General features: G+C 35.2%; 1 pseudogene; it reads right to left on the reverse strand.

Moving 5' to 3' along the window:
* Positions 1-4,268: 4,268 nt before the first annotated feature.
* LOC143654885 (10 kDa heat shock protein, mitochondrial pseudogene) lies at positions 4,269-4,544 on the reverse strand (annotated as a pseudogene).
* Positions 4,545-11,106: the final 6,562 nt, after the last annotated feature.

An 11,106-nucleotide genomic window follows, 5' to 3' on the forward strand; every position in this document is an offset into this window, starting at 1 on the left:
CAGTTTAAATAATCTCCCTCTGATTCTGAATGAATCTTCTAAAGGTCATTTCATTTTCTTATTTAGGAGTTCTTCATCTGATTGTTAGTTATTTTGTACCCACTAAGTTTCACACACTGTGCTTGGCCCTACAATTAATAGGGGTTGAAGACAGTCAACCACAGGTTTTTCCATCATAGTGTCTGTGTTTAGGAAAGAGACTTTAAAACTCATTGTCCTCACTTCACCTTCTATTCACTCCTCATCCCTGGTGTTCCACAGAGTCTTGCTCTTATTTTCCTCATTCTCCTTTGGGACCTCGTCCATGCTTACACTTTCAGCTCCTTACTTTACAACGCTTTTTTTACCCCTACACTGATAACTCAATATATACATAATGAGCCCATCTATCTCTCTTGAACCCCACTACCCTTTACTGAAGATCCCCACGTGAATGTCTTCAAGGCAATGTGGTAAAATGACTGGAAGTATGCCTCAGAAAGCAACAAATGTGGTACTCATTGCTGATGGGTGGGTAGGAACAGGGATGACAATATGATTCTTTACTATATGTCTTTGAACAAATTTTAATATATGTTTTAAAAATTTGAATCAAATGAAGGTACTACTTATTCAAATAAATTTAAGATAAAAATGGATTGAAAAAATGTGACTATATCATTCCTCTCCACCCCTTCCCCTAATCTGTGTCCCAAATGGGCCATCTGTGTCCCACGGCCTTCCCCATGACTGTTGTCTATATGATTCACATCATCAATTCCTTGGACTCCCATACCAGATTTGGGGAGCTATCCTTGAGCGCCTTTCTCTCTTTCACCTTCTCTCCCCATATCCTGTAATTTTGCCTCAAAAAGCTTGTTAATTAATTTCTTCCTTTTTCCATCCCTCAGCCATTACCTTAATTTGATTTAAAAAAAACTCTTATCCAGATTTTAATATCTTTTTCACTTTAATATTCTCCATTTTCATAAGCTAATCTTTGAAAACTGCAAAAATATTATAAAATCTTTTCTATACTAAAATAGATAACTTCTAATAACCCTCAGAGCAACAGGTAAGTTTTCTAGTGTAGCCCCTACTGTACAGTCTCCTCCCATTATTTTTCTTCATATACCCTAATCCTAAAACAACCATGTGCTCTTGTTGAAAGCATCACATCCTCCTGTACTTCTATGCATTTGCATATGTTGTTCTTCTTACTTGAAATGCTTTTCCAACATTGGCAGCTAGGCTGCTGCTACTTGTTTTTCAAAAATTGAATCAAGCATCACTTTCATGGGAAAACTATTCTAAATAATCCTTCCTTCCCCAAACACATTCCTCCTATCTGATATTGCATTAAATATTATATTAGCACTGATGGAGTTTTCCTCTGTTTTCCCTCACTAGCTGTGTGACCCTGAATAAATCATGAGATGAGGAATTAAATAATATTTTCCTTTGTGTTTTTAGCATCTGGCATAGTGCCAATGAGGTGGTTTCATATTGTGAAATGTTAATCATTATTTTTGTGGGTATTTCTAATTATTCTACTCTTTCTAATTATTCCTCCTAGTTATTCCACTCTTCTTGATTAGGAAGTTGACTGGAAAAGATATTGAGGAAAGTAGAGAAAAGCCTTTTGAGGTTTAGGATTTAGGACAGGGAGAAAAATAATGAATCAAGGTGTCTTCTTATTTCCTGATATTTTGTATAATAGGAGAAGAGGAAACTTGAAAGTGAAGAAAGGAAAGCTCAGAGCAGGTGGAGCTTTGGGAAGGGACCTTGTACTCTTTCTTTTCTCAATCCCAAGCTAAGTCCTAAAGGGGAGATGACAGAACCCAAAAAATGGCAGTGGGTCTGAGAATAGAGGGTTCTTGTAATTTGCTCTCTGGGAAGAGCTTTGGGGCAGTGGTGACAACACAGAAGAAAAGAGGCTACTTAATGTTTTGATGGTGGAATTTTCCTGAGCATCAGTTTCTCTCCCACAGTCCAGAGAGGTAAGGAAGTCGAGTATGAAGAACAGAATACCCAAGAGGGTACTGAAGTTGCACGGGGAACTGCTCAACCTGAAAGGTCCTTGCTGATGAGAATGAGGAGTGATGCTCTAGCTACTTTGTGGGCTGATGCCTCTGTCTCATCCATCCTGCTCAGAACATAGTCATAATCCTAAAGAGATGTGTGTTTGTGGGAAAATTGGGAACTGCTGAGATTTAGTTTCCACCCTTAGGTTAATGGGGTATCTGGGGAAATTAAGGTGAGTTTTCTAAAAATTGAGAAAAATTTGGAGCACAGGTTAGTTGTGAATTAAGATTAGTATTTGCTTTACCTGGCATAAGATAGAGCTATATATCAATTAATTAATGTTTTTGTAAAATGTATAGAAAGAAGCACATATATTACATTTCCACAAATTGCAATGTATACAAAATTTAGATTAATACTTTCTGTAAAAAAATGTTGCCATGTTGAGTGAAATAAGCTAGAAACTAACAAGCAAATATTGTATGATCTCACTGATATGAAATAATTAGAATAAACAAACACTTTGAGTCATAATCTAGGATATGGGTTACCAGGGAATGGAGTGGGGGCAGGGAATGGGAAGTAAGGCTTAGAACATACAAAGTTTCTCTTTGGAATGAGGGAAACATTTTGGTAATGGATAGTGGTGATGGTACCACAACACTGTGACCATGACTAACAGCATTGAATTATATACTTGCATAAAGTTAGAAGGGGAAAATTTAGGTTATATATATATGTTACAAAAAATTAAAAAAAAATTCATGCAGGGGTGCATGGATAGAACTGGTAGAACTCTTGCCTGCCATGTGGGAGACCAGGTTGGATTCCCAGTGCATGCACTTAAAAAAAAAGATTCAACAAGTGAGGCTGCAATAACAGTATATTCACATGGAAAAGAATGAAAAGTTACCCTCACCACACAGCACCCACACAAAAAATTCATGGAGCTGCAGTGACTCCTAAGTTAAACTGCAGATATAGTTACTAGCTCAGTTATAAAAATTTGCTTTCATCAATTGAAACAAATGTACTACACCAATCCAAGATGTTAATAATAGGGTGCTATAGGGGAACTCTGCATTTTATGCGTAATTTTTCTGAAAACCCAGAACTATTTTAAAAACAAATGTGGCAGCATTCCACTAGTCTGAGGGCCAGTGTGCCTTACTTCATTCACTGTGTGCATAGTGGAAAAGACAGACCTTTGCGTCAGATAAATCCGATATTCGTAGTATCTGTTGAGACTTTGTTGTATTTTAGTGATCAATTTGTTGAAAGGAGTATATATTTTAATTTTTAGGTACTGGATTCTATACTTGTTAATGAGATCACTCTTGTTAATTTTGTATAGCCTAACAAATATTTTGTCTGATTTGTATGTCAGTTTCTGAGAAAAGTGTGTTAAAATCTGAGAAAAGTGTGTTATAATCACAATGATTGTGATTTATTTGCTATTCCTTGTAGTTCTGTCATTTTTTTTGCTCTGTATCTTTCAAGGCTATATGGATAGATGTGCACAGTTCCAAGATTCCTATATTTTCCTTTTAGCTTTTATTGTTATGTAACAACCTTCTTTATCCTTCATAGTGGTTTTATTTTTATTTTTTGCTTTGAAGTCAACTTAGTCTGAAATTAATATAGCAATACTATCTTTCTTGTGGTATATATTTTCCCATCCCTTTACCATATCAACCTGTTTGGATCACCATGCATTAAGTGTGTTTCCAAAACAACCTGAAGTTACTTTGTTTTGGATTTGTGTCCAGTTTGCAGGCTTCTGTCATTTAATTAGATGTAATATATATTTATAACTATATGTAACATTTATTGTGTTTATATTTTAGGATATATTTGCACTGTATTTTTTGTACTTTTATTTACCATGATTTTTCTTCTTTTCTCCTTTGTATTCTCTCCCCAATTTCTTGTGTTCTACTTGATCAATTGGGTTTTCTTTATTGTTTATCCCTGATCCTCATTTTTCCATTTTTACTTTGGAATTTATGTACATTTTGGTTCTGTTCTTTTAGTAGTTCTAGATTTTTTTCATTTATGTATTTTTATTTGTAATTGTTTCTATCAGTATAGTGAAATTAAATTTAAGAGACACTGTATTATCATTAATTTGTTATAAAAGGGAGACATGGGAATTAGTTACATGATGGAAGATTTCAGAACTTCAGTAGAATGGGTTGTGTCACAGGATGCTATTTCAATAATGATCTATTTCACTCTACATACTTCCCAAGAATGTCAACATTTTAAAATAAGACACAATTCCTGTCATTCAGAACTACTTTGGTGCCTCCATATTCTGAGAGAAGAACTTTATCTCCAACTTTCACACTAACTGGTTGAATGTCTCCATCCTTTCCTTTAGATCCTGATCCAACAGCTGCTAATATTGCTTGGGATACTTTTCCTTGAGATTTTTCTGGAAGCATAATGCCTCCTTTGGTTACAGTTTTGACTGTATTCCTTTCAACCAGTAATTGGTCAAAGAAGGGAGGAAGCTTTCTAAATGCTTGTCCTGCCATGGTTACAGCTGCTGTAACTAGTGCTCTGATTTCCCGCCGCCACCACCACAAGGAGAGAAACCACAAGCCAACCCCAGAGAAAAGAATGTGGAGAAAGACAGCATTAGAGTCTTAAAGCAGTTTTATTGAAGTATAGTCACATACCATAGAGTCTATCCAAAGTGTACAATCAATGGCTTTTAGTATATTTCCAGAGTTGTGTATTCATCACCACAATCAATTTTAGAACATTATCATTATTCCAAAAAGAAATATCCCATAACCTATGGCAGTCACCTCTCAATCCCTCTATGGTTCCCCACCCCTACATAACTACTCATTTATTTCTATCTCTGTAGATTTCTTTATAATTACATTTTATATAAATGGAATCATACAAGATGTAGTACATTGTTTCTTGTTTCTTTTATGTACATAATATTTTTGTTTTAAAAAATTATTGTTTCTTTACATTGGAAAAGTTGTAGGTTTACAGAAAAGAAATGTAAAAAATACAGTGTTCCCATATACACTCCTATTGTTGAAACTTTGCATGAGTGTGGTATCTTTGTTACAACTGATGAAAGAATATTGAAATAGTACTATTAACCATAGTACATAGTTTACATTAGGTGTATTTTCCCCTATATTACCTATTCTAGTTTGCTAGCTGCCAGAATACAACACACCAGAGACGGATTGGCTTTTTTTTTTTTTTATTAATTAAAAAAAGAATTAACAAAACAATTAGAAATCATTCCAATCTACATGTACAATCAGTAATTCTTAATAACATCACATAGTTGCATATTCATCATTTCTTAGTACATTTGCATCGATTTAGAAAAAGAAATAAAAAGACAACAGAATAAGAATTAAAACAATAATAGAAAGAAAAAAAAACAAAAAAAACAAAAACAAAAAACCTATACCTCACATGCAGCTTCATTCAGTGTTTTAACATAATTGCATTACAATTGGGTAGTATTGTGCTGTCCATTTCTGAGTTTTTATATCCAGTCCCGTTGTACAGTCTGTATCCCTTCATCTCCAATTATCCCTTCTCTTTTTTTTTTTTTTTTTTTTTTAATTAACGGAAAAAAAGAAATTAACCCAACGTTTAGAGATCATACCATTCTACACATGCAATCATTAATTCTTAACATCATCACATAGATGCATGATCATCATTTCTTAGTACATTTGCATTGGTTTAGAAGAACTAGCAACATAACCGAAAAAGATATAGAATGTTAATATAGAGAAAAAAATAAAAGTAATAATAGTAAAATCAAAACAAAACAAAACAAAACAAAACAAAACAAAAACCTATAGGTCAGATGCAGCTTCATTCAGTGTTTTAACATGATTACTTTACAATTAGGTATTATTGTGCTGTCCATTTTTGAGTTTTTGTCGGATTGGCTTTTAATAAAAGGGGATTTATTTCATTAGTTCTTCAGAGGAAAGGCAGCTAACTTTCAACTGAGGTTCTTTTTTATGTGGGAAGGCACAGGGCGATCTCTGCTGGCCTTCTCTCCAGGCCTGTGGGTTCCAACATCTTTCCCTGGGGTGATTCCTTTCTGCATCTCCAGAGGCCTGGATGCCAAGATGAGATATGCTGAGTTGCTTAGGCTGTGCAACATTGAGTTCTCTCATTTAAGCACCAGCCAATTAAGTCAAACATCATTCATTGCAGCAGGCACACCTCCTAGCCAACTGTAGATGTAATCAGGAACAGATGAGGTTCATGTACCATTGGCTCATGTCCACAGCAACAGAACTAGGTGCCTTCACCTGGCCAAGTTGATGACTGAATCTAACTATCACACTACCCTAGTATTAACACCTTTTATTAAGGTCATACATTTGTTATAATTTATGAAAGAACATTTTTACTTGTGCTGTTAACCACAGTCCATCATCCACAACAGGGTTCACTGTGTTAGACAGGCCCATGTTTTATATTTGTTCTAGTAACATACACAACCCAAAAACTTCCCCTTTCAACCACATTCACATATATAATTCAGTACTGTTAGTTACACTCACAATAATGTGCTAAAATCACCACCTTCTATTTTCAAACCTTTACAACCAACCTAAATACATATTCTATTCAAATTAAGTATCAGCTCCCCATTCTCTAGCACAATTTATCCCCTGTAACCTATATTCTAGATTCTGACTCTATGAACTTGCTTATTCCAATTATTTCAAATTAGTAATATCATATAATATTTTTCCTTTTGTGCCTGACTTATTTCACTCAGAATAATGTCCTCAAGGTTAATCCATGCTGTTGCATGCATCAGGACTTCATTCCTTTTTACAGCTGAATAATTTGCCATCATATGTATATATCACATTTTGTTCATCCATTCATCAATTGATGGACACTTGGGTTGTGCTTCAGTTTGCTAAAGCTGCCAAAATGCAATATACCAGAACAGACTAGCTTTTAATAATGGGGATATATCAGTTTATAAATTTACAGTTCTAAGCCTATGAAAATGTCCAAATTAACATATCAAGAAGAAGATCCTGTCTCAGAAGAAAGGCTCATGGCATCCGGGATTCCTCTGTCAGATAGCAAGGCACATGGCCAGCATTTATTTGTCCTTGATTCTGGGTTTCACTGCTTTTAGCTCCTGGTTCCAGTGGCCTCCTCTTTGAGCTTCTGCAGGTCCTCTCTTAACATATCCAGGGATTTTATCTCTAAATTCTCTCCAAACTTCTCTGGGTGTTTCTTTCTGAGTTCTCTGGGCTTTTCTTGGTCCTTTATCTTTTCATAAAGGACTTCAGTAAAAGGATTAAGGTCCACCTTGAATGGGCTGGTCACATCTCACTTAAAATAACCTAACCAAAAGGTCCCACGCACAATAACTCTGCACACACAGGAATGTATTAAAAGAACATGGCCTTTTCTGGTTCAAACCAGTACAGTTGCTTCCATCCAATTGTGAATGATTGCCAAAAACATATTGGTACGAAATATTCTTTTATTCACACCAATAAATTTTATCACAAAAAAAATGCCGCTAGAACAATGGTGTGGAAATATTTTTTTGAGTCCCTGCTTTCAGTTCTTCTAGGATTGCTGGGTATGCTGGTTTGAAAATGTTATGTACCCCCAAAAGCCTTGTCCTTCTAATGCTGATCCAGTCTTGTGGGGACAGCCATGTTCTTTAATCCTAATTCAATATTGTAGGGTGGGATTTTTTATTAGATTGTTTCTATGGGGATGTGACACACCCAATTTTGGGTGTGACCTTTTGATTAGTTTACTTCATGGAGACGGGGTGTGCCCAATTGTGGGTGTGACATCTTGATTAGATGAAGATGTGACTCCACCCGTTCAAGATGGGTCTTGATTAGTTTATTGGAATCCTTTAAAAGGGGAAACATTTGCAAACAGTTCAGAGCTGACATAGACGCAGATATTTGGAGATGCAGAAGAAAACTCCAGAGGGACCCAAAGGATCTGTGAGAGCCATTTGAAGCTGGAATCCAGGAGAGGACTTCAGCAGACATTACCATGTAACTTCCCATGAGATATTAAGCTTAAGAGATGAAACCCAGAGTTTTGCCCTGGAGAAGCTAAATTGAGACCCACAGATGCCTAAAGAGAAAGCGACTGGAGTCAGAAGCTAAAGGCAACAGAATCGGGAACAAGGACCAGCAGATGCTAGCTACATGCCTTCCCATGTGACAAACATCGGCCTTTATTGGGTCAAGGCATCTTTTTCTGGATGCCTTAGTTTGGACATTTTCATGGCCTTAGAACTGTAAGCTTGTAACTTAATAAATGCCCTTTATTAAAGATAATCTATTTCTGGTATATTGCATTTCACAGCTTTAGCAAACTAAAACACTCGGTCATATGTTAATTCTATATTTAGCTTCCTTAAGAACTGACAAAGTTTCTTCCACCACAGCTGAACCATTTTAAATTTCCACCAGCAATGAATGAGTGTTGCTATTTCTCCATATCCTCTCCAACACTTTTAAGTTTCTATTTTTTAAATAGTAGCCATTCTAATTGGTGTGAAATGATAGCTCATTGTGGTTTTAATTTGCATTTCCCTAATAGCTGGTGATGCTGAGCATCTTTTCATGTGTTTTGTAGTCATTTGTATATCCTCTTTATATAAAAGTTTATTCAAGTCTTTTGTCCAGTTTTTAATTGGGTGATTTGCCTTTTTATTGTTGATTTGTAGGGTTTCTTTTTATATTCTGGATATTAAACTCTCATTGTATATATAGTTTCCAAAATTTTCTCCCATTAAGTAGCTGCCTTTTCACTTTATTGACAAATTACTTTGATGCACAAAAGTATTTAATTTTGAGGAAGTCTATTTATGCATTTTTTCTTTCATTGCTTTTGCCTTGGGTATAAAGTCAAAGAAACTATTACCTAACACAAGATCCTGAAGATGATTCCCTATATTTTTTTCTAGGAGTTTGATGTTACTGATTCATATTAGATCTTTGATTCATTTTTAGTTAATTTTTCATTATGGTGTGTGATAGAGGTCCTCTTTCTTTTGCATATTGTGAATCGAATTTTTTTTCTTGATTTCCTCCTCAGTTTGTTGATTACTAGTGAATTGAAATATTGATGATTTTTGCATGTTGATCTTGTACCCTGCCACTCTGCTGGATTTGTTTATTAGCTCTAATAGTTTTGTTGTCAATTGTGGGGGCTTTCTATATATATAGGATCATGTCATCTACAAATAGTGAAAGTTTTACTTCTTTCTTTCCAACTTGGATGCTTTTTATTTCTTTTTCTTGCCTAATTGCTCTGTCAAGAACTTCAAGAGCAATGTTGAATAACAGGGGTAACAGTGGACATTCTTGTCTTTTTTCCAGACCTTAGAGAGAAAGTCTTTCACCATTCAGAAAGTGTGATTGTTTGAAGCTGGATGTACCCCAGAAAATAACATGCTCTTTTAATCTGTTCCTGTGGTGTAGACCTGTTGTAGCTAGGACCTTTGATTAGGTTATTTCAGTTGAGATGTGAACACCTTATACAAGGTGGGCCTTAATCCTCTTTTTGGAGTCCTTTTTAAGAAGATAAAGGACAAAAAAACTCAAAGAAGTTTGGAGAGAAGGAAACGCAGAAGCTGAGAGACATGCAGAAATTCTGAGAGGAAGCCACTGAAACCCGACACTGGATGCACTGAAATCTGTTGCCAAGTGTTTTGCTATCTGATGGAAGAGTCAAGCTCACTAGTAGCTGGTCTTTGGGGAGAAGATACCACCGTGTTGATGCTTGATTTGGACATTTTTCACAGCCTCAGAACTGTAAACTTGTAAGATAATAAATCGCCATTGTAAAAGCCAAATCATTTCTGGTATATTGCATTTCATAAACTTTAGCAAACTGAAATATTAGGATATTTACCTATGGGTTTTTCATATATGCTCTTAGAAGTTTGACAGAAGTGAAGAAGTTTCCTCTGTCCCTATCTTTTGAACTGTTTTTATCAAGAAAAGATGCTGAATTTTTTTTTGTCAAATGCCTTTTCTGCATAATAAAGATGATAATGTGGCTTTTCCTCTTCATTTTGTTCATGGGATATATTACATTAATTGATTTTCTTATATTGAACCACCCTTTGTATACCTGGGATAAAACCCACGTGATCATAGTGTATAATTTGAAGCGTTGTTGAGTTCAACTTGCAAGTATTTTGTTGAGGATTTTTGCATCTATATTCATAAGAGAAATTGTCCTGTAATTTCCTTTTCTTGTATCATTATCTAGCTATGATAATAAGGTAATGTTAGCATCATACAATGAGTTAAGTAGTCTTCCCTTCTCTTCAAAATTTTGGAGGAGTTTGGGTAGGATTGGTATTAATTCTTCTTGGAATGACTGGTAGAATTCACCTTTGAAATCAGTGGGTCCTGGGATTTTTGTTGTTATTGTTGGGAGGTTTTTGATGATTTAATCGTCTTATTTGGAATTGGTCCATTCAGGTCTTCTGTTTCTTATAGAATCAGTGTAGGTTGTTTGTGTGTTTCTATGGATTTTTCCATTTCATCTAAGTTGTCTAATTTGTTGGCATACAGTTTTTAATAGTATCCTCTTATGACCATTTTTATTTCTGTGGGGTCAGTAGTAATTTCCCCCCTTTCATTTCCGATTTTATTTATTTCTCTCTTTTCGTTTTTTTCCTTTGTCGGTCCAGCTAAGCCTTTGCCAATTTTATTGATCTTTTCAAAGAACAACTTTTTGCTGTTAATTCTCTTTATTGCTCTTTTAAATTATTAATTTCATTTATTTATGTTCTAATCTTTCTTTCTGCTTACTTAGGATTTAGTTTGCTATTCTTTTTCTAGTTCCTCCAGGTGTGCAGTTAGGTTTTTGATTTTACCTCTTTCTTTATTATAAGCATTTAGGAATATAAATTTCCCTCTTAGCACTGCCTTTGTTGTATCCTATACATTTTGATATGTTGTGTTCTTGTTTTCATTTGTCTTAAGATGTTTACTGATTGGTAAGGGGGGAGGTAATACATGGGCTCAGCAACATAGACTTCTACTCACCAAGGCTGACCTGGCTATGGCCACC

This window comes from Tamandua tetradactyla, chromosome 14 (genome assembly GCF_023851605.1).
Source record: "Tamandua tetradactyla isolate mTamTet1 chromosome 14, mTamTet1.pri, whole genome shotgun sequence".
In the NCBI taxonomy this organism is placed as follows: domain Eukaryota; kingdom Metazoa; phylum Chordata; class Mammalia; order Pilosa; family Myrmecophagidae; genus Tamandua; species Tamandua tetradactyla.